The sequence below is a fragment of the Ambystoma mexicanum genome, chromosome 5p (genome assembly GCF_040938575.1).
Source record: "Ambystoma mexicanum isolate Mex_15411 chromosome 5p, UKY_AmexF1_1, whole genome shotgun sequence".
Taxonomy (NCBI): Eukaryota; Metazoa; Chordata; class Amphibia; order Caudata; family Ambystomatidae; genus Ambystoma; species Ambystoma mexicanum.
The window spans coordinates 489341682-489365833 of record NC_090930.1 but is presented as its reverse complement, the minus strand read 5'-3'; positions in this window follow the sequence as shown (position 1 = coordinate 489365833).

Genomic DNA, 24152 nt, shown 5'->3' with positions numbered 1-24152 from the left:
AGGGGCCACGGTGAACTCCTGGTGTTACTTTCACTGCCTTACCTCCGTTATGTTGCTGGAAAATAATGTATTGTTTTCAGTACATCTGAGCAATTGAGAAAAGATCTGATGAGTATTATTCCTGGTGGAGAGATGTCTAAGAGAGTGCAAACGTATGTGTTGTTTTTATGGGGAAACCTGATGATGTGAGTTGGGATGTGTGAGCCTTCAAGTGCTCGGCTCGAATGCTAGATCAAGCAATTAAAAAAGTGATTTGACTTGTCTCGAGTCATTTAAGCCTTCATAGCAATGGGTCGTAATTGTAATCAAGCCAAACTGGTAAATGTCTGATTTGACTCATGTGTGACTTGAATTCACTTGATACACTTTGAGCCAATTAGTCTCTGTTACACACATTGGATTAAGGCTTTTAAAAAACATTTTGTAGACTTATTTTGATTAGAATCAACTTAAGCTTTTCAGAGTCATAGGAATACATTAATTTGAGCAGTGTTGAGTCAGCGAAACCTAGTGCGGGAAAGTTAAACTAAATGCCAAACTTCCTGCTTCCTGTTATTTGCGTTGAATGGGGACTGAGAAAGAGAAAGTGAGAGAGAAGACAGTGAGAGACAGAAGGCTCTGTGGTGCTGTATATGTTTGGTGTGTGTTTCCTTACCTTTTGGGGGAATAGTGGAGACAGGGAAGGTACCGGGGGAGTTGCAGAAGGGGGGAAGAGAAAGTATAAACTTCAGACAGGGTGCTTTGATCCAGTGCCCAAAGCAAGGAGACCCCAACTCAGGAGTAGCAGCAGCCACTGCCTCAGGATACTGAGGAACAGCAGAATCCACCAGCCAGACTTGTGCTGCAGCAGGGGGACCCTAAAACTCCAAACAGTAGGGGTGATTGGTCCAAAAAGAGATTCCCTTTCAGGTTTAGATCAATACTACACCGCTGTCCCAGGGGAACCATGAAATAAAAAAGCCACAAAATCAGTATGCAACATTTGTGGGAAGGTGGTAGGCCTGGGAAAGTGCCCCATTTTACGACCATTGGCATGCTGAAGCACCCAGCTAGGAAACATAATATTGTCAATGTCTTTGCAGGTGCCTCAGAAATGGCTGCTCCTACCACTGACAAAAGGATACACAAGCAGCCCGCACTGAAGCATTCCATCCACTGATGGAGAAAGGGACCAGCAGCTGTCCTGGGATTTATTTTCCCAGGTCTGCAGAATCTGCCAGGTAGTAGTTTTGGCTTCAAAAATGAGACAGAGATGTGTTGCCAGGGTGACACACCTGAAACACTTCCATGTGGCGGAGCACATTTCAGTAAAACATTTACTTTTGTTTTTTGTCCAGATTTTAATTCTCCAGATTTTATCATTCCCCCTATACAAAACAAAACATGTTAATATTAAAAAATCCCACCCAAAAAAATACTAAATTAAAAAAACAAAACCCGGGTTTATGCAGAGCTATATTTTGAGTGCCTCCCAACTCTAAAAATAAAAGTAATAATTATTATTATTGTTACTCAGTTTACCAGTAATTATTTTTGTGAGAAGCTGCACCTTAACATCTTGAAAAGTTGTCAAGAGTAATCATTTGTGCAAAAGTTATGTATCGTGCCCGTCTGCCTCTACTGGTGGCCCTGCTGCGCTTGAAGCAAAGCCGCACCTTGAAAATTAAAGGTCACCCCTTGTCTTGAAGCTGATCCTTGAAAAATTAAGTGTCATCCCCTGTACCGATCGCAAAAATTGTTAATGGTCATCACATTTATGGGAGCTGCTCCATGAAAAATAAAGTTTTATTCCCTGTAGTGAAGCTGTACCTTTAACATGTGTTAAGTGTCATCCCTTGTAGTATAAAGTGTTATCCCTTGCATGAAAGCTGTGCCTTGAAACATTAAGGACCATCTCTTGTACGATAGCTGTTCCTTGAAAAATAAAGGGCCATCCCTTGTAGTCAAGTCTCTTCTTCTAAACATGAATTGAAGATTTCAAAAATCAAACACAACCAATAACAAAATAAAAAAGGCAAAACAATCCCATTTTATCCATAGCTACTATATTCTGAGTTCCTCAAACCTCCTCTACGCACTGTCATACTGGTTATTTTTATTATTATTATTATTATTATTATTATTATTATTATTATTATAGTGACCCATTTTAGCTAATATTGTTTGACCTTAAGTGAGAAGGCACATCTTAAAAACATTGTTAAGCATCATTCCTTGTAGCAAAGATGCATCTTGAAAGATTGTTAAGAGTCATCTCTTGTACGCAGGTCTCTGCTTTAAAAGTCTCTAAGAGTTGTCCCTTGTGCAAAAGCCATTCCTTGAAAAATTGTTGAGGGTCAAGTGAAGGCATTATGAAGTAAGACACAGACAACAGATTCACTTCTTTAAAATGAAATGGTTGATTTCCTTTATGTCAGGATGGAGTAAGGCCTAACTTACCCTATGCTAAGTTGGGGTTTCCCTACCGAAGGAAACTAAGTGTAGTCTGTGTAATTAAATTCAACTCAAAAGTCTGTCTGTGTCCAGAACCTATAATTACCCTTACAACTAAAGATATACAGTGTGTAGGGATGTTAACAACCAAAGAAACAGTATTCAAAATAAAGTTCAAAGCTTCTTCCAGCTCTTGGCTTGCATTTCAGCTCCCCCTTCCCCAAGTTCAAAACAGTTCCACAAAAATTCCTTGGGGTTCCCTTCCCCAATTTCAACCCAGTTCCAAAAGTCCTCTGGGCTCCCTTCCCCAACTTTCAACATACTTCCAAAAGGCCTTTGGGATTTCCTTCCCCAAGGCTAGCACAGTACACACAGTCTCAGGGCTCCTTTTCCCAAGAAGGCTACCCTTCTAGCTTCAAAATCACAGTCAGTTCAATTCTCTGAATTCTCTGAATTTTCCATAAGTATTTCAAATCAACTTTGTAACTTTTCAGGCTTTTCCGCAGTTCATGTACCTTGCTCTTCTCTGTATTTTTCCAAACCACTACAACACTTGTTAAGCACAACAGCTTCAGTATCTTGACTTTCTTTGGTTCACTGCAAGTAGGGGTTACTTGGTCTAGGCGCAGTTGTCGGACCAGACAATCCACCCATTACAGGTCATGCAACCAATAACCCTTGGCACTTTGTTATATTCACTTTTTCTCATGGGACTTCCTTGACAAAATAGGCTTCCCCTCTGACCCTGTGCCATTAGTCCACTTTCAGTTCTATTGCTTCTTGGCAGTTTGTTGCCTCTGCCACACCGTGACTTTCACTCAATTCACTTTGTGGTGTGTTTTATTTTGTCACCATCTTTCTTTCACACTATCCAATATGGCTTACCCTTTGCCTTACACTTGCTTCACAAGCCCTCATTACTAGCTTTCAAGTAGTTCATACCATTTGCTTTTCACTTGCTTCACAAACCCTCATTGCTGGCTTTCACTTTGCTCATACTTGCACATCGTAGTTTTCCATTCATGCTTTTTACTTGTTTTCATGTTGTTCAGTTACATTTCAATCATACAGTAATGTCACATGCTTTGCATATCCTTTCTTTAGTTCGATATTCAATAAATCATAAAGTACTTTGCAGCTTGCACAGCATTCAATAATCATTCCTTTGGTCTCACGACCTTCTTAGTACAAGGCTACATTTGTTTGGCATCATCCTTTGCCCAAATGCAGCCTCTAGAGTGCACCAGCATGATGGTTCCCTTCCGTCACTCACCGGTCCATGGCTGCTCTTCCGGGTGCTTTTGGTTTCTCCTTCTGCGGTCTCTTTCTCTCCCTTCACTCGTCGGGAGCTCCGGTAAGCAGCGCTCACCTCTTCCGAACCACTTTGCTGCTGTTGGCAGCTTCATAAAGACTTTGGTGTCCCCCTGCTCTGGCGGGGGGGCCCATAGCACACGGATCTGCAGGGCTCTTGACTCTCTCACAGCCCATTCTGGCTTCAGCATCTTGCTCACTCTCCTGCAGTGCTCAACATCCTTTTAATCAGCTCCTCTTCAGCCTGTTCCTTATCAGGTTCGCGCTCTAATCTCCTCAGGTAGGTCTCCAGACAGGTCTCTGGATGGGTCTCTCCTTATATGCACCTTTATCCCCTTAACTGGCTGCAGGTGCAAGTCCTTTGCCTGACCATAATTAACTTTATGAGTGGGTCATGCTTGACCATGTTAGTGGTGTTCCATAGTCCTCTTCATCGTTTCAGTACAAGCATGGTATGCTCCAATAGAAGTGTGCATTACTCCTAGTTGCTTCTTCCTCATCGCAGGCTTAAGTGAATATGCATGTGGGACAGTTTGTGTATATGAAAGAGGGGGAGACTGATAATAACCCATATAGTCAGGGGGAGGGCAGGTTTTATTCTAATAAGGGAAAGGGGGGATACCATGTCTCACTTGAAGACATCCTTTCCCCACTCCCCAAAGTTGCTCCACACATGTGATTCCCCCCTTGCTTATCTATCCCCAGGGTTGGGCTACAAAAGTAATTGCCTTTCCCTGGCCACCTGTGAAGAGGATTCAAGGGAAGTAAATGGGAGGATGGCCTCAGGTTCCTCACAGTCAACCCTTGTAGTAAACCCTTGAACATTTGTTAATGTTCATCATTTGTAGCATAGCTGCTCCTTTAAAAATTGCTAAGGGTCATCCCATGTTTGAAAGATGTTCCTTGAAATATTGTTAATGTTCTTTCCTTATAGCAAAGCAGCTCCTTGACACATTCATTGTCATCTCCTGTACTAATGCCAATCCTTGAAAAAGTGTAAAGGGCTGCAGTGAAGGTAATCCTTGACAAATAGTTAATGCCTATCCTTGTATGAAAACTGCTCTGTGGCAAATATAGTGTTATCCCTTGTAGTGAAGCCGTTCCGTGAAACATTGCTGCAGGCCATCCCTCGCAGAGAAGCTGCTCCTTGAAGTTCTGTTAAGTTTCAACCCTAGCAGGAAAGCTGCTCCTTAAAAAGCATCCCTTGGACGAATGCTGCTCATTGCAAAATAAAGGGTAATACAGAGAAGCAAAGCAACTCCTTGTAAAATTGTAAAGATTCACCCCTGTAGTGAATCAGCACATTGAAAAATTGTTAAGGTTCATCTCTTGTACAAAAGCCACTGCTTGAAAAATTAAGGATCATCCATTGTAGTGAAGCCGCTCCTTGAAAAATTGTAAAGAGTCATCCTTTGTGGCAAAATCATAACTTTAAAAAATGTTAAAGCTCCTACCTTGGATGACATATGCTCCTTCAAAAAAAACTATTTTCATCCCCTAAAGTGAAGACGCTTCATGGAAAATAGTTAAGGGCCATCCCTTGTATGGAGGTCACGTACTGAAAATTTGCTAAAGGTCATCTCTTGCATTCAACAGGGGATCCAAGGATTATTGTTCAGCCCCAGTTGCTCTACCCTGTCACAACATCCTTCTGATAACTTCCTTGTTAGATACAGTGTTTATGTTGATGAATAAGGGATCCAGGTGAAGTGAAGTTGTTCAAGGTGTTCAAAAAGTGCAATTGAATGGCTAGAGTGATTTTCTGTATGGAAAGACATTTCATTGACTGGTTTGTGTGATGAATTGCCATCTGGCAAAGGTGTGGATGCCCTAGCTTATTTTATTTGTATTAATAAGTAACATGATATGGGTAATTCCAGCTCTGAAAGGGTAATCTGCTGAGCAGATTCCTTTTTCATAGGCTCCATGCTAAAAGCATAGTGTGTACCCGTGCCCTACTGCATTAGTGTCCTGATCTGCAGCATCTGCTCTTCCAGTCGCACAGAGCATCTTCAGAGGTGCCCTCTTCACAGCTGTAGTGACAGCCAAGTCACTGCAGCACAAAGGCTGCATTTAAGATATGCACCCTTGATCCAAAATATTATGGTTATAAGAAGGCCATGCTGGTGGCAGTGTAAACTCTCCAAATAAGCCATGCGTAAATTAGGGCATGATGATTGGGTCTGCTCATAATCATTAGAGCCCCTCCAATTTGATATCACACATGTGTCAGATGCTGTGAGCCAGCCCAGATGTGAATGATGATGTGTATTCTGGCCGGACCGGCTGGTCCTGGCAAATGACACGTTAGGAACCTGATCTCTTTTTGTGGGTAGGTAACACCCTCCCTCAGAGACAGCCAATGAACCAGAAGCTGTCCTGGGCCCAGGAATCAAAGAAGCACACCCATTCAAAAGGAGTAGCCTGAAACCAGGGTGCTGGTACCAAAGGGGCCTTTGATCCTATTTGGAAGTGGAGGGGGCAGGTTTAGTGGAGACCTGTAGAGCTCTGTACAGTTGGAAAAATATTCCATCATTTTCTTTCTCTGTGTCTCACTCTCTCCTTCCTATCGCACAAGGCACCTTGGGTGTAATGTTAGATGGGCAAAGTCTGGTCATGCTAAGTGCAGGCTAGCTTCAGTCCAATCACCGGTGTGAGTCTCACACTACTTCTTTGGATCATCTTTTGGACTTCAACCCTTTTGTTGAACCTTGCAGGGAGAGCAGTCCTTTCCAGAGACCTCCAGTTTTGAGGTGCAGGCAGGTGCTCCAAGGCAGAGGCAAGCTCTATCCCCGAACCATCCCAAGGGAGCATTTGAAGTTACCCACTGGTGGAGCAAGACCTCCCTCTCTGCAGTTGTGTTCCAGCCTTCCATGGATTTGGGAGCAGAAGAACAAGGACACATCTTGTACGTAAGACCCTGGATTGGGCCTCACAATACCTGGAAGCCAGAACAGCAATGATGCCCCTGTTTCTGCTGTCAAACCACTTTGAGCCATGTTTCAAGTGTGTTTGGCACTGTTCAGACCAACAGGACACTCTGAAACTGCCTTTGGCATTCATTGTTCTTCAATACGCAGTTCACCTGTTTCAAACCCGTTTCACATTGCACTGTGCCAGCTGAAGCAGGTTGTCTTCTTGGCTAGAAGCAAGAATCCACATTGTTCGAACTGCCAGCTTCTTTGTTGCTGTGCCTGAAAGTTGATCGAACCTGTTGTCTTCCAAAAATTGACCTTGGAGCCTTTGCATCGAACCGACTTGCCAGAGTATCCTGGTAAAAGCTTGCTGTCATTGAACTGCGACTTCTGACCTGTACCTGATGCACACAACTTGATTAACACTTTGAACCGCACTTGTCTCTCCCTTACCGAAAAAGAACCAGCTTGATCCAGCTTTGGCAGCTATCAGGCAATTTCACTGTTACTATGTGTCATGAAATTTATGGAGACTACTGTTACCCCTCAACCCTCACACTTTTTAGAACCCAGAGCCCTTTTATATCCGTTTCAGTCTGGCTGTTGCACCATGAGAGGAATGGAGTCAGTGATGAATTTGGCCCTGGATGATCTGGCGCATCTCCAAGAACACAATGAGGCTGGAGTCATAATTCTTCTTGCCCTCTCTGCAGCCTTTGACACTATTGATCATGGTATTCTGTTGATGGGCATGGAGAGAGTAGGAACATCTGGTGGACCTCTTGCCTGGTTTACATCTTTTCTTTCAGAACGCACGCAAACAGTGCCACTATTCCCTTTTCAATCTTCTCCATGGTCTCCAGTGTTTGGGGACCCTCAGGGGTCATATTTGGCTCTGCTGCTTTTTAATCTGTACTTACGTCATTTGACAGATTTAATTTAGGAGCACAGGGTACAGTTTTATACCTATGCCAATGACAAGCAGCTGCTTTTTCAGCTATACTATCCAGAAAGTGACGCCCGTTCTCAACTGAGGAACTGCCTTGTAGCAATAGGGGAATGGATGGCAAAGAACCGGCTGAAACTGAATGGAGAAAAGACTGAGATCATGGTGACAGGCGCTGCTGAAGCACAGGCATTTTGGACCAATGTTTTCTGGCCAGACTCTCTCGGTGTCATGTTCGCAGTATTTCTGTCAAAAGTCTTGGTATCAAAATCCAGTCTTCTGGCTCCCAGGAGCTACAAATTGCATCAGTATGCAATTCTGGTTTTATGAAGCTGAAGATCTTGAGGAAGACACTGCCGTTCCTGCCTCCTAAGTCCCGAGCAAAGGTGGTATCTGCATTGATTCGCGGGTCCATTGACTATTGTAATGGAATTTATCTGGGCGAACCAGTATTTTTGGTTCAAAGATTGCAGCTTCTCCAGAATGCTGCAGATCAACTTGTTCTTTGAGCTGGTTGGATGTCTCACTCCCAGGCTCTCCTACAACAACTGCACTGACTTCCTGTGTGCAGCTGTATTGAGTCTAAGTTTCTCTACATTACTCATCGGGCCTTTTATCAGCTGACAGTTCCCTGATTTTGAAGAGCACGGGCGGGAGGTCAAGCTTTCTCTACTCTCGCACCAGGCATATGGAACTCGCTGCCAGACTATCTTCAAAGTATGAATTATAATGTGGCCTTTTGAAAAGCCCTGAACACATATCTTTTCTTGTTTTTGCCTTGTTTTTTATTGGTTTTTAGAGTGGACCCTTTCATAAGCTGTTTCTAGTGCCTAGATGCTCTTTGGCCTTAGTTTGCGGGTTGTAGAAGTTATTACATTACATTACATTACAGTGTGCGCATATACGGACCCGGGATGTCTGACTTTGAATATATGTCACCCATTTCATGGGTCAGCAATGGTTTGGAGAAATACTTTAGACAGTGTTTCATTAAAGAATGGCACTGCACATTTTCGGCACTGAGTCGAGTGCATGTTTCAGGCACAATATTTCTAGCCGTGCTAAAAATGTGGTCATCATAAACACTTGCTGGCAGGCAGCTCACCGTCTAACTAGATAATCTGGAAAGATTGATTTAGTTCTGCTTCCTTTTCTCCAGTACTCAAATGGGTCAGTGTCAATTGGTGTGACTTAGCTGAGAAAGCTGTCAACAGTGTTCTGTATAGAGGGCTATATGTAGCTTGTCCCAAATGTTTGTATTAACAGGTACTGTTGGTTGGGTCACATCTAGGGTTATTTTTCAACAGGCATGTGGCATCTGAGCTGTAAATGAACTTTTGGTTTGTCTTTTAATGGCAAGGGGCAGGTTGGATGACCTCAAGCTTCAGGCAATCTCTGCCAGATAAGCTCTGTTATCAGTCTATCCCCTTTTTTGAAAGTCCCTCTCAGGTAATCTAGTTCTGACTTGTGCCTGGTTTCTGCATCAATCGCCCTCTGAAAAAAGGCCTTTTTAAAGGAGATTCCCATCAGCTGCATCCAAGGTAGAATCCCACTCAGCACACCTTCTATCGGACAAGCTCCATTCATCTCTTCTTCTGCAAATTTCCCAACATAGTTTGTCTGTGCGTTTGTCATTAAATAACTGATAAACTCCACCCATGCAAGAATCATTTCATGCAGCATTTTCTCTGTGCATGGGGCAAATCATTAGTTTTCTCCAGATATGAATACTCCACTCTATTCTGATTGCTCCAAACTATTTTACAATTTGAGAATGTCAGATTGTTCTCCCACCCCCTTTGCAACTCTGGTCAGTTTGGACATACATCTATTTTTCCTCATTATAACCATCATAACCTTTTCAATTGAACCCCATTATTTAGGCCCACATATTGTAAATTAAACAAAGATTCTGCATCTACAAGTGTCCTTCACATGCCAAGGACTTGTAATATGAAGTAGTTATGGAAATATAAAAATGTATATGTATTTATATTATGGGGCACCCTTTACTGAATTAAAATCTGTTTTCTGTGTTTTAAAACAAAGCGTTCCAAAGATATGACCAGTAAAGTGATTTCATTTCAGTGCGATAATATATTGAAATATTGTACTTAATTGTTTCCATTTCTGTGTATTACAAGTCTCCATCTAAGCTACATAATAACGTAAAAGCTAGATTAGGGCCCATGGGATCCATGCCATCAGACAGACATGCACAGATGGTCATTTACTGCTGGGCCATAGGTCAATAGGTGTAGGTCTAGATTTGCCAGGGAACTTGGCCATTGGATGTATTGGATTACTAATGACATGTCCATACCCGGTGACCTGGTGCTGAGATACCACACAAATTTGGATTTCAAGCATCCTATTTGGCAGTATTTTAAGAATCATCATATACTTTTAATAATTCTTCTGTTTCTCTTCAGGTTGGCTTAATACATTTGTTACTGAATGAGTATGGGCTTTTGTTCTACTAGAATAAAAACATGCCCCAACTGCATTAACCATTTAAAGTGACATACACATAGAAAGCAAGGCAGGGTGTTATTGTGTTCATTCGGCAGTTGGTAGTGTGATTTTATTCAATGTATATACTATTCTTTGCATTACAGTTTTGGCTTTCTTTCACGTTTAAAGTACACCTTTTAGGTCACTTTTGTGTTACATGTGTGCACAAAGGAACACTGTTTGAATTTAACATCTTGTTTAAGTGCAATTCCTAAGGGATGTACCTTATAGAGATGACCCAGCCATGCATATTACCATTTTATTTAATAATATGTGTTTCAGTTATACTAAGTAACCAGATAATGACAGCAAGTGGTATTTTGCATGCATCTATGCAGATGCTGTCTGTGCCTTCACAAAATGGCAAGAAATAGCCACAATTTCTCTTTAATGCTTTCACCGAGATAATAATACTGATGTTCCGCTTCAAAGGTAATGGACTAGAAGATTCAAACAATGAACACAGTATGGTAAATGGTGGAATCTGCAATTTCGCAATGCACACACTGCGTTTGCCCCATTAGCTGATATCACCAAACTGACATGTGGATGTAGTGGCTGCAGCCACCCAGATATAACATCTTGCAGCTCCGCTAACATGTTATTTGTAGTGTGCTTTTTCCAAGTTAATGGACGCATAGAGCAGCCATTTTCTGAACACTACTGTCTGTGTTGATTGTGGACAAACATTTTGAACATACCTACTCAGAAAAAGGAGGTTTCTTGATGTGTACGTTGGAATGACACCTGGTGTGCAGTGATGCATTTGCAATCTGCTGTTTGTGAGCTGGTCCACTATTGGTTGTTAAATGGACAGCATAGCTTCCCCTGAGCCTCAGGGTAGAATGTACCGTTTTTCAGACATTTTCATACAATTTGCAAACAACCTCTGGGTTGGCATTTTGCAGCATGGTGCAAAGTAATAAATAAGGGCTTTGAAACAACAGTTTTTCACATTTCTAAATGGCTGCATCTTTTCTAACATGCCAGTTATTGTGTTCTGGTGAAGTGATGTTCTACTACATTGTAAAGCTATCACAGACCTTCTGGAACTACTGCCATCATTCTTCTCATTTTAACCCCACTTTTCATCTAGCCATAAAACGTTGTGGTCCCTGTTTGATGGTTGAGAGTTATTGGATAACCTTGCTCAAGGTGGCATTTAAGAGAAGTTGTGCTCAATCACTCTATCTGATTTCCACTTCTACTTCTCAGTTTATGGTTACATATAGTACAAACAGCCATAGTAATATCCCTTGATATGGGGAAAAGCAACCTCAAGTGGGGAACCTAAATTAATACATTGAAATTGCTGGGTCAAAAGTGTGGTTGCTGGACAGTCCTTTTTGCCATGTTTTTGAGTGGCAAATGCCAGTGAACCCCCATTCCTTTTGTGTCAATACAAAAATAACTTCTTGAGTCATCTGGTAACCCTAAAACAGGATTGTTAGAGAGCACAGATTTCACTGCAGTGAAATACTGTTCAACCTCTTCTGACCATGGAAATGGTTCTGATGTGTTTAAATTGATTTAATTTGATTAGTTCTTGTAAAGGCTTGGCAAGTGTTGCATAACCTAGTATCCATTGACAACAGTATTCTGCCAGACCTAGGAACATGCATAGTTGTTGTCACGCTCTACCACCTCCTCCACTAGGCCTCTCGCCATTTGAAAAACAAAACAACCTTGAAAGGTCCAGTGAAGGGGATGGGGTATGGTACTGTGCCATCTTCCCTTCTTTTGCGGGATCTCTGCCCTCCAGGGGTGAGCATTCGGTGCCCCCTGAGGGTGCTGTAGAGAAAAAGTCTAATTAATATGGTCTAAAACACAGTTCTATCCCTCTCCATCCCGACCTTCACAGTAGACTCAAACAGAGTATTACCTGAAGGCAAGATTGTGCATTGTGTAGAAGAGATGGCTGTCGTCTTCTCTAAGCAGTTGTACAGCACTGATGGGACTGACGTAGTCCAGCTACTTAGGGCTGACTTTTAGATGTAGTTGAAGCTAGCTACATGTGCACCTAATAGTTCTCATGTTTCGAGTTGAATGTAAAATGTCCTGATACCTGTACCATGTTACTTCTCTGGTAGTCCAGAGCACTATTGTGCTAACTCTGTGCTTTTGTGTCTTTTAGGTTCATGGAGCTGCGTAGGAATGGTGCTGATATGACCGAATGTGGGTAAGTACACTTAAAATGTGCACGTGTGGTTGAAGGATTTGCGTGAGTAGTACATACTTGCCAACTTTCTGTGACCAAAAAGATGTAGGATTTTTCAAATTTCAAAAATAATATTTAGCATATCAATGTATCAATGACATCACAGGAAATTAAAAACACTCATTGTTGGCACCGCTGGAGTATTCTAAAATGCACAGCCTCTCAAACAGCACAACATGCAAAGGCGCTCAAATGTTTAAAATGTATAATTTTGTGAATGGTAAGTTAACACCAAATTCAATTACCTAACGTCACAGAAAATAATCACACAGAGCTGGTAGGCAACGTGTGCAGCCTGGGCAGAACATATCTGTTCCTGCAGTGCAGATTGAACACTGAACAACATGGAGACGGATACCCTCCCTAGTCTCTTAGGCAGATGCTGTGTGATGGGGTTATGCTCTGCCACTTGCCTTCACTGGTGGTTCACCTAAGAAGGCCTGTCCCGGCCAGAGTGCAGGGCAGAGTTACCCTTTGGTAGCAGCACTCTTATTTGTTATAGTTTTTCCAGAGTCATGTAGTTGTCAGGTCAGTGGATTGATCTGAGCCCATCACTCAAATTGATCACTTTCCCGCCCATGGCACTGAAAGATTAATTGACTTGGGAGTCACATAAATTACCTGCCACTGTAAAAAGCAGTAGGATCTGTCACCCATATCTGTATGTGGTAGGAATGCTTAAAAAGAAGTAGCCTACTGCCTAAATCAGTAGGGTTGGCAAGTATGGTAGTAGCATGTGCATAGTGTCGGGGAGAAGGCCAGTACATTTGGGAAGTGTCTGTGAGCGGCACGGGTTGGGAGCAGTGAAAAGCGCAAACGGGCGCAAGACATGGCAGTGATCGGCGTGAGTAGAAATAGCAATGTCCTTTATCCTTCCTCTTTTCCAAGCCAAGTGCCAGATGGGAGCTGGGGTGTGTGCGACCAAGAGCTGGACACGATGCTGAAAAGGAAAGGAGGATCCAAGGAACTCTAAGGTACAGGTAAGTCAGGCTAACATCGTGCTCTTTATTCCTGCAGGCATTTACCAAACAAACAAGACTTCAGAGGAGAGACATGCAAAGTAGGTAAAACCATGATAACTGTAATCCAGGCACACTTGTTCCTGAGGGCGTGATTTATATAGCCTCAGAACTATCATTGCACCCATAAACCTGCAATGTATACTGGGAGTTGTGGTAGGTGACCTTGTTATGCCTCCTGTCTCTTCCTACTCGTGCCAGTCTCTGGGCCCTGACTAGATGTACCCATTTGGCCTGTGGAGCGTGTGCGTTCTTTGTATTGTATGCTTGTGAGTGTGGGTAGATCAGCCCCAAGTTCGCAGACCTGCCAGTAGCCATTCTGACAGTACACCCCTATAAAGGTCTCCCTCCCAGGTGGGGTTTCTGAGGATTCTGTTGGTGAAATTGATGGATTAACCTATCAGTGTGGACACTCCATTCTGGTTCCCAGGAGCATTCCTCGGGCCCATAATCCTTCTAGTGAATCAGGTTATGTATTTGTCCCTTCGCCCTTTTGGCATCCAAGACAACCTTGACTTCATACTATCGTTCCTGGGCCACCACAATGGGTTTGAGCCATTCCTTGCCTGGTCTGATGATAGGGTGAGTTCTTTTGACCAGTGAAACGTGAAAAACAGACGGTGTACTTGAAATGAGGCTGGTAGGGCAGCTTTAACTGCTGGCTTTCCCACTGGCTCTAGCATGGTATATGGCCCTACATAATGAGGTAGGAATCTGCTGGGCCCTTTCAGGTGTAGGTGTTTGGTGGACGCCAATACGGAGTCACCAGTGTGATATTCAGAAGCCTGTTGACACTTTCTGTCTGCATCTTTCTTGTATTGTTTCTTGGCAGCATTATAATCTTTGCCTGATGTTCTTGCACTGAGGGTACAGTGGTGGCCAAGTGCTGTGAGTACATTGATTCTGCTGGCTGCCACCCATACAGGAGCAGGAAAAGAGCAAATCCTGCAGAGGTATGAGGTGTATTATTGTATGCAAATTCAGCGTCCCAAACTACCTCAGCCCTGGGCTAACATGCACTGCACATGCTGCTGAAGGGCTTCGGTCACCCTTTCAGTTTGGCCATTAGTCTGTGGTCGATAGCTGGGAGAAAGTTTTGAGTCAATGTGGGCTCCTGAGCAGAAAGCCTTCCAGAAGAGCAATGTAAATTGGATCCCTCTGTGGGAGATGATGGCTGAGTGTAGCCCATGATTCCGGACTACTTGTTCCATAAGTATTGTTGCCAGTTCTCTTGGTTTGTGTAATCGTTTGTTGGGTAAGAAGTGGCCATCTTAGTCAAATTATCTACCAATATGATTGTGGTGTTAAACCCCTTGCTCTTGGGCAAGATAAAGTTAATTGGCCTGGGCAACTAGTAATGGATGTAGTAACCCTTGCAGTATCCGTCGTGCCACCTTATGTTGTGTACATACTCTGCAGGTGTTTACATACACTTTAATGTCAGCTTGGAGCGTGGGCCACCAGTATGAGTCTTGAAATTGTTTCATAGTCTTTGTGATACCTGTATGGACAGCTAGAAGTAAATCATGATGTGTCTGCAGAGCTTTCATCGGAAGGTATAAGGTTGTTTCTTGGTATGGGAGACCATTAACGGTTAGTGTTCTTTGCCCGAGGTCTTCCATACACGTTTGGCATCTGGAGAGAGCAGTTCTCGAAGCTGGTTTAGAAAGAAGTCTGATGCTCCAGTAGTACTTATTGCACCCACAAAATGACTTGACAGAATGATAGGTGGGGGTTTAAGTGGAGTCTTGGCTTCTTCCTCCTCTTCAGAACTCATGTTTGTCCTTAAGAGGGAGTCTGCTTTGCCATTTCATACTCCAGGTTGGTATGTAATGTGGAAATCGAAGTCTGTCGAAAAAAGAGCCCATCTGAGTTGCTGTGCTGATAATGCCCGGGCCGGTATCAGGAACCGCAAGTTCTGATGGTCAGTATACACTGTAACCATGTGTTGAGCACCAAGGAGGTAGTGTCGCCAGTCCTTAAAGGCTGCTTTAATAGCTAATAGTTCATTATCCATGACAGCATCGTTTTTATCAGGTGCAGTAAAAGTCTGCGACCAAAAGCTGACTGAATGCAGGAGGTGATCTGGGCCCTTTTGTGACAGCACCTCACCCATAGCTACATGTGAAGCATCAGTTTCCACAATGAATGCTTACTTCGGTTGAGGATGTGCCAGAATTGGTGCTGAAGTAAGCAGATCCTCTAACTTTCTGAACGCTGCTTCCGCTTCCTCTGACTAGTTAAATTTCATGTTCTTCTCATGGAGGTTCGTAATTGGATGCACCACCTTGGAAAAGTCAGGTATGAAACGCCTGTAAAAATTGGCAAACCCAAGGATACTCTGAACACCGTTCATCGACAGTGGTGATGGCACTCAAGAATTGCTCCTACCTTCTGATTGTCCACAGTAATCCCGTTTGGCATCAGTATATATCCTAAAAAATCTTCTCTCTGGACATGCAAGGAACATTTTTGCAATTTGGCGAAAACGCTGTTTTTACATAGTTGAGTCAGGACTGCCTTTACATGGTTTACATGTTCTTGTTCCAATCATGAGTAGATCAGAAGGTCATCAATTTAGACCACTGCGCAGACATCAATAAACTCAGAGTACATCGTTGATAAAATACTAATATGTGGTGGGGGCATTACAAAGCCTGAAGGAAATTAACTGGTATTTGAAGAGTCTGAATTTGGTACAGAATAGTGTTTTCCATTTGTCATCCTTCTTAACTCTTACCAGATGGTACATACCCCATAGATCGAGTGTTGTGTAGATACGAGCATCCTTCACCTGATCAAGTAACACAGGGATCAATGGCAGTGAGTAGTGATTTTTTATGGTCATCTTGTTGAGGGTGCAGTAGTCTATACATGTCCTGAGGTCGCCTTCTTTCTTTGGGAAAAAATCAAGGACGGCACTTGTGGTGGTTTCGAGGGTCTAATGAAGCCATTTTCCAAACATTGGTCCAGGTACTGTTTCAAATGATCATTCTCTGCAGTGGTCAGGGCATAGATGCAGCTGCATGGAATCTGTGCATCCGGCTCTAGGTCTATTTGGCAATAGTAAGGCCTGGGAGCGGGTAGAATGTTAAGCTTGTTCCATCTGAAAGATATCTTCAATGTTGCGATATACTTCTGGGAGATCATTCAATAAACTCATAGGTGGCATTGCACAGACTGAGTCTGGGATAGTAGTTCCCAAGGCTTGGGTGTTTGTATTCCATCCAACGGGTAAACAATGTTCACTGCAATGCATGGATTTGAAATCCACCCCTCGCTGCACCCAATCAATCTTCTGGTTGTGCGTCACCAACCATGGCATTCCCATGATTAATTGTGGAGCAGCTGTGAGGTCAAAATTAATTTGTTCCCTATGCCGGTTTCCGCAAAGCAGTGTCAACATTTGAGTATGCATGGTAATTGGACCTGACAACAGCGCAGATCCATCCATAGCACGCTTATTTTCAGGGTGACTCTTGTGTGTGATCGAGAGACCAATGGTTCTGGAAAAAGTGATATCCCAATCATTCCCTGTGATGCCACAGTCAATTAACGCATCGCATGCTATCATAATCCCTTCCATTGCTAGTGTTACTGGGATAGCCAAGTGCGAGATCTTTGAATTTAGCGTGGGACAGTCAACCTTTTGTCTTCCGAAGCTTTTTCAGATGGCCTTGCGAAATCAGGGGCCTGATGTCTTTCTTCTGCCTTTAGGTTTTGTCAGACACTCTCAAAGGAAATGAGCAGCCTTTCTGCAATATAGCATAAATGCTGCAGATGGTGCCTATCCCTCCCTTCTTTTGTAAGAGAACCCCCCCCCCCGATTTGTTATTGGTTCAGGGCCTTCGGCTCTGGTCATTGTGCTGGTATCTTCCTTTGTTCTGACGTACAGGTTTCAAGGCTCGCCCCACACCAAATCAGCCCTTCTTTCCGTCAGCTGATGATCAAGCTGGACCACAAGATCTATATATTCCACAAAGTTTTCTGGAGGGTTGACTACTTGTGCCACGACAACTTTGAGCTCTCCACCCAAGCCACAGTAGAAGAGGGAGATTCACTCCTCTTTCGTCCAATGTATTTCTGCCACTAGGCTATTGAAGGTCGAAATATATGCTAACAGGTCTTGTGAGTCCTAGTGTAACGCTAAAAGACGGTTGTACAGAGAAAGGGCATGAGTTCTCCTGGCAAACAGCTTCTCTAACTCCATCTGAAAGGCCCTGAAATACTGCAACAAAGGATCCTCTGCTTCCACCAACGGGATTGACCAGTCTGCCACGTGCTCCCCCAAGTATCAGAGGACAAACAGCACTTTCATGCGGTCATTTTGAAGGGTAGCTGGGCAGCATATTAACTGTAACCTGCACTGATTCGTAAACACTGGGAAAGTCTGGGGATCTTCAGTGAACTGTTTGGGAGGAGCTAACAGGCCCGGAGGTGCAGCATGTACCTGAATGGGATATCCACCCAGCCTGTTCCCGTTTTGTTCTTTGGAGACATGGCCTCTAGCCATGGTAGGAGTGGGTCTTGTTTCTGCAGCACGTGTACACACTGCGCCCGTGATGCACTTTCAGCACGCCTGCATGTAATTCCACTCTCAAATCCTGTATGAGCATGGCCAGATCAGCTAATGAGACGGTGGAATCCATGGTGCTCCTGCTGGTTTAAGTTGTGGGCTTGGCGTTCTGTCACACTCTTACCTTCTGGAACCAGCAGGAGTGTGGTTGATCCACCACCTCCTCCACAAGCTCTCTTGAGATTTGAATAATAAACAACCCTGGAAGGTCCAGTGAAGGGAATGGGGTATGGTAGTGTGTCATCTTCCCTTGATATGAAGGATCTCTTCCATCCAGGGGTTATTTTGGGGGGCCCTAATTAGTATACTCTCAAACGCAGTTATGTCCCTCTCCCTCCTTGACTTCCCAGTAGACTCAAACAGAGAATTACCTGAAGGCAAGACTGCACATTGCTGAGATGAGACCGCTCCCAGCATCTCCAACCAGTTGTTCAGCACTGATGGGACCGACGTAGTCCAGCTACATTGGTCTGACTTTTAGATGTAGTTGAAGTTAGGTAAGTATGCAAATATTAGTTCAGTCACTTTATTGGTAGTTCAAAGCTTTTTTGTGTCTTTCAGGTTCTTGGAGCCACGTGGGAGTGTGATTAAGGGAATTGCTCGAGTAGTAGCATGCAGGTAGTGTTGGGGAGTAGGCCGGTACCTTTGGGAAGTGTCTGTGAACAGCGCGGGTTGAGAGCGGTGAAGATCACAACCAGGCACGAGACACAGCGGTGAAGAGAGCAATCAGGCATGAGACACGGCGATGATCAGGTGAGTAGAAATAACAATGTCCTTTTTCCTTCCTCTTTTCCAAGCAGAGTGCGGAACGGGAACTGGGATGTGTATGATCAAGAGCTGGACACAATGCCGAAGAGGAACGCAGGGTCTGAGAAATTCTTCCTTCAGGCATTTACCAAATAAACGAGACTTTGGATGAGAGAGCTGCCAGGTAGGTAAAACTGTGATGACTGTAACGCCAAGCACGGTAGCTCGTGCGGTCGTGGATTATATAGCCTCAGAGCTATCATGGCCCCATAAACCAGCACACTATGCTGGAATTGTGGTCCATGACCTTGTTATGCCTCCCTGTCCATTCCTACTCATGTCATTCTCCAGGCCCTGACAAGATGTACACATTTGACCTGTGGAGCTTGTGTGTCCTATATGTTGTAGGCTTGCGAGTTTGGGTAGAGAAGAAACCAAGTTTGCTGTCCTGCCAGTAGCCATCCTGACAGTTGTGAAATTGTAGCGAATTGGGGTACTTTATTATTGCCTCAATATGAGTGTTCCCTGACAGCTGATGTCCTGCCAAGAGGCACACGCCCTAAATCAGTGATCCCCAATGTGTAGCGTGCTTGCAACGTGTGGCTCGTAACACCCTCAAACATTGCTTGGTAGTTGCACTGGGCCAATTCACGGAGACCAAGAAGGAGGAGGTGCTCCATTGAATCGATAATAATGGCAGTGAAGATGAGCCATCTAAGTGTGGGATCCCCAGCCAGTCAGCCTGCTCTGGCGGATACACATGACATAGTACTTCTTGTGGTAGAATCTTTGGAATGGGATTAAAATCAGGGGTTGGGTATAATAGACTAAAGAACGGATCGCATGTTACAGCACTACCACAACGAATGGTCACATTGTCATATGGGGCTGCACTGCACAGGGAGCATGGTAGGAGTTTAACGATGTCAATCTTGAAGAGGCTGATTAAGCCTCATGGAGACCCCACTCCCACTGTTTAAAGCAATATCCATCTACTACTGCACCCACTTTGGGTCAAGCGGTGTGCAATGGGCTTGACCTACCAAGTGGCAATTGAGGAGAACCTTGGGATCAAAGCCTAGACTTGCCTGGCGAGCTTATGGAAGACCAACGTGACTGCAGCTGCAATGAGTAAAACACCCATAGAGCTACAGCACACCATGGCAGCAGCACTTACCGGAACAGGTAGTTAGTTAATCGGTGCCTCAACCACTGTCACCAACTGGGCCTCTCACACTTGCCCCCCACAGGGTATAATAGGACTGTGCGCAGTTGCTTTGCACCTGAATAATGGGCAAACAGTAATATAAATGCCCAACAGGCAGCAATGAAATACCTTTCAAATGGCATTTCTGCACATTTAAGGTTTGGGTTTGTATCCACTTGTTAGAAATGTTTCCTACTCATTAATGTGGAAAATAGTTGTGTCCTGATGGGTTATGTATTATTTTGGTGTCTTTTTTCCACAGTATGGAAGTGGATAGTGGAGAAATATGCGGGTGCATGCACAACCTTCCATCATTCACATGTGATTATTTTGTACAGGCAAAATATATGTTTGAGGTCATCATGAATAATTTTTTGTCAGAACTGTTCCACGTTGCAGAATCTCGTGAAACAATTTTCATTGTATCATAGTTTACCCCTATGGCATTTGGATAATGGGAAAATAAGGGAAATACAGGCCAAATGATCCATGATTTAACAATGTGCAAACGTCTCGTTTAAGTCAAAGTAACATACTCTTAATACTTTTAATTAAAATACCAACATATTCCTGAAAATATCAAAGGTAGAATCCTCAAACGGTTGTGTGCAGTGAGTGGTCTTAAAAAGTACCAATGTTTGACCAATATTACTGGTCCTAAGTGCTTATAAACTCACCATTTGGCACTACGGTTCACCATCATTCCTTGGGGAATAATCACAAAGCCCCCAGTGAAGATATTCTAATGCTATACGTTTTGACCATTATTAAGGTTCTTGTGTTCTTAATCAGGCCTAATTTGCCATTTGCGTTCCTTAAAAACACCAACAAAATCTCTAAGTAATTTAACAGCCATTTCAAATGTGCTTGGACTAGATCTGTAGCTGGATTGATTACTGTTAACTGTTGACCATTAGCATGTTGCTTTTGCAATATTTAATTTATCAAATTAATAATTTGGTTAATGATTTTGCCACAACTTGGAAGCCGATATAGTCCATACAATATCATTGTTTGATGCACAAATGTTGCTCGTTACCCTCAACAGGATGGATAACACTGCCCTAAATAATGCTCTCCTTTTCAAATCTCCTGTAATTTCTCTTTGGATGCTTTTGGACCATTGTAAACTAATGAACTTAAAATTCATGCCCGAACTCCTGTAATGATTTGGCATGCAAGACATATATTGGTGGTACAATCACAACTGCAAATCTTCCTGCAGGCTTTCTCCAGGTGAATCAGAATACCTAACCCTTTGGGAGATTGTGTGCCCTGTTAAAAGGTCTAGCTCAGTTGCTGGTTATCTGTGGGTTGAAGGGCAGAAGGAGGCAGATGAGGGTAGGAGGGGCAGGTGCAGCAGGAGGTGGATTATGAGGTGAATGCGGGGCAGGATGAGGACATGGCTATGGGGATGGAGGAAAAGGGGCAGGAGAGTGATGGAGCTGATGTAAGTGACTCCCATGTGGAGGGGAAGGCAAGTCAGCGGATGGGACAAATGGAAGGGTATTGCTCCAACACATCCTAGCGTAGACTCAGTGTTGTTGGGGTTTGGGGTAAGGTTCAGGTAGAGGAAAGTACAGTTTTGTCCAAGCTCTGCAACAACCAGGTGCTGGTGGTCAAGAAGATTGAGCATTACGCATTAGGCACACCTGCAAAGCTGGACACATTTCAAGGTGGCATAAACAGATATTTCATAGTCATGTACCATCCACCTCCATCCTTGTCACAAACTCCTCTACTGGTGTAGAAGAAATGTCTGGAGATGTAGGTCTCTCTCCGCCACCACTTAGAGCAGATGTGATGGTTTTTCCAGCATGGAGGCACACATTCTCTGATTTGCAGGGTTGAAGGAAGGCAGGGGGAGTTGGAAGACAGTCTATTCCAGGATGCTCCGAAGGCTACTAAAAAAAACGCGCAAACACACCTGATCCCTTCAGCCATATGGCTGGATGTTCTATTAACTCGGAGTAGGAGGTTAGTGAACTGTGACAGCCTCTGGCTGTGACGGGATAGTACCGTATTATCTGGATAACCAGGTAGTGTGGAATTCATTGTGTGGAATTCTTTGTGTGTTTTTTGACATGATTTGCATCCAGGAATTGCGATTATTCGCTATTTATCCTGTTTAATTGATCTGATGGTGTAACAGCGTTGCGACTCCCTATACTTTCTCTTGTAGGGTTTCGATTGCAGTCTCCACCTGAACTCGAGAAATGCGGTGTGGTAAGGAATATTGCAAATGCGCGCCACAATAAGAGATTAGTGAGTACAATATGTTTTTTTTTTTTTAAAAACGAATACCGTTCTGAACAAAGTGGTTGCAGGACTTATAACCGCTGAACCCGGTAGACAACAGAAAAATCGCAAGGTAGACCTTCCACAACGATTTGATTGATGAACAGAAGTTGCAAAAGGAGGGGAGAATGAATTGATAGACAACATCAAACCCCTAGAACAACGGAATGGCGGCCTTTTGAGAATAATACAAATTGTGAGAACAAAGCATTCCTACTACCTCTTTTTCTATCCCTTTTAGATAGGAGGTACACCAGCGCAGCCTAGGTTTAGTCCTTTGCCAGGTAGGTTTAGTTAGACAATCATTCTGTCCTGTTTCTCCAGCCCTGTCCTTATTTAATTATTTAATTATTTATTGAATACATTTATAAAGCGCACAAAGCAGCCCGGGGGCATTGTGTGGCTGTTACATGATGGCTTGCTTATTTACAGGAGAAAGACAGCCTGTCTGTGGTTCATGGCTACAGGGAATCTGTTACCAGCCAGGTAGTAGTTAGTGAATTAAGTTACAGTGGATGGGGGATCCATTGTTCCAGTGGTTACAGGTGAACCGGTGGCCACTAACACAAGAAATACAGGTACAAAAAGGGGAAGAACCTACGGTTGATGGGTTACAATAAGTAAAGTGCAGTTGTATTTGGATAAAGGAATTGGAGAGCCAGACTTCATGTTGCGAGGCTGCTACATCAGGACATGCAATAATAGTTCAGTGAGTTACAGTCGTAGCACAAATTGGAAAGCCAGACCCCCTTTTTTAGGACGGCTACATCAAGAAATGCAATATTAAGTAAGTTGGTTACAGTCATGGCATATAATGGAAAGCCGGATCCCTTTTGTAGGAAGGCTACATCAGAACATGCAGTGGGGACAATCGTGGCTAGAGCACTGTTCGGTTTCACTGTAAGATGCACGACATGAGTTGCAGGGTGTGCCCGTCGGATATCCTTGCCAAGGACAGGGGTGTCACTAGTAGGAAGCCACCTCATTTCTTCTCCTACTTTGCGTGGAGTGTGTTGCATTGCATATTGATCAGGTGCTTTGCCCTTTTTTGTGATAACACTTTATTGTCAGGGCTTACCCTGCTTACTTTACAAACAGGCCCTCTATTTTTGTTATTGTGCAATGATGACTAACCTGGGTCCCCCTTCCCCAATATCTCCAACTAAAATTAGGGGGAAGACCAAAAAGTGTTTCATAGTTGCACATGGACCAGCTCCCTCTCTACATAGCAGCTTCGTTCTCTTGCCACTCTCTCCTGGTACCGTATTATCTGCCACGCTCCTCAGTCTTGACATTCCTCGTGCATACTATGTATCATCTAACTTACTCTCCTTCTCCCTCCTTGCCCCAACAGACTCTTTCCACCGACATCCAAAACATCACCAACCTTTTTGGATTCGATTCTGCCCTACAACTCTATCTCTTACTCTCAGAATGGGCTACCACACTTTCCTAGCATTCTTGCCCCTGCTTAATCCCCTGCCTCAGCCACCATGGACTATATACCTGCTGACATTTCTCTGCAAATGTTTCTTTTTGTTCCCCTGTTTGTCTGTTCTCTATTCCAAGTTCATGTCATATCCATCATCACCTGGATGAATCTGAGAAAAAACATGATGTCTGGTCTTCTCTGACCTAGTCCAGGAAGATTCCTAGAAATTCTCATGTTGGTGTCTCCCTGGTAGCTGGGAAAACAAAAACATTGTCATGTTGTTGGGTCTCATGTAGTGGGTAGAAACAAAAAGGTATTCTGTTGGAAGCGCTCAGGTACCATGGAGGACCCAAAAATCCCCACATGAGTAGCTGGAGAAGGCAAGAAGTTCTTTTATTGGCTGATCTCACTCTTGGCCATTTTTAAAGGTATCTCTGTCCTCCACTACCGTGGATTTAAAACATCAGGAGAAGGACCTTTGAGCAATTCTTAACAACAGAAAAATCACACATGATAATGGCATCTCATCATGATAG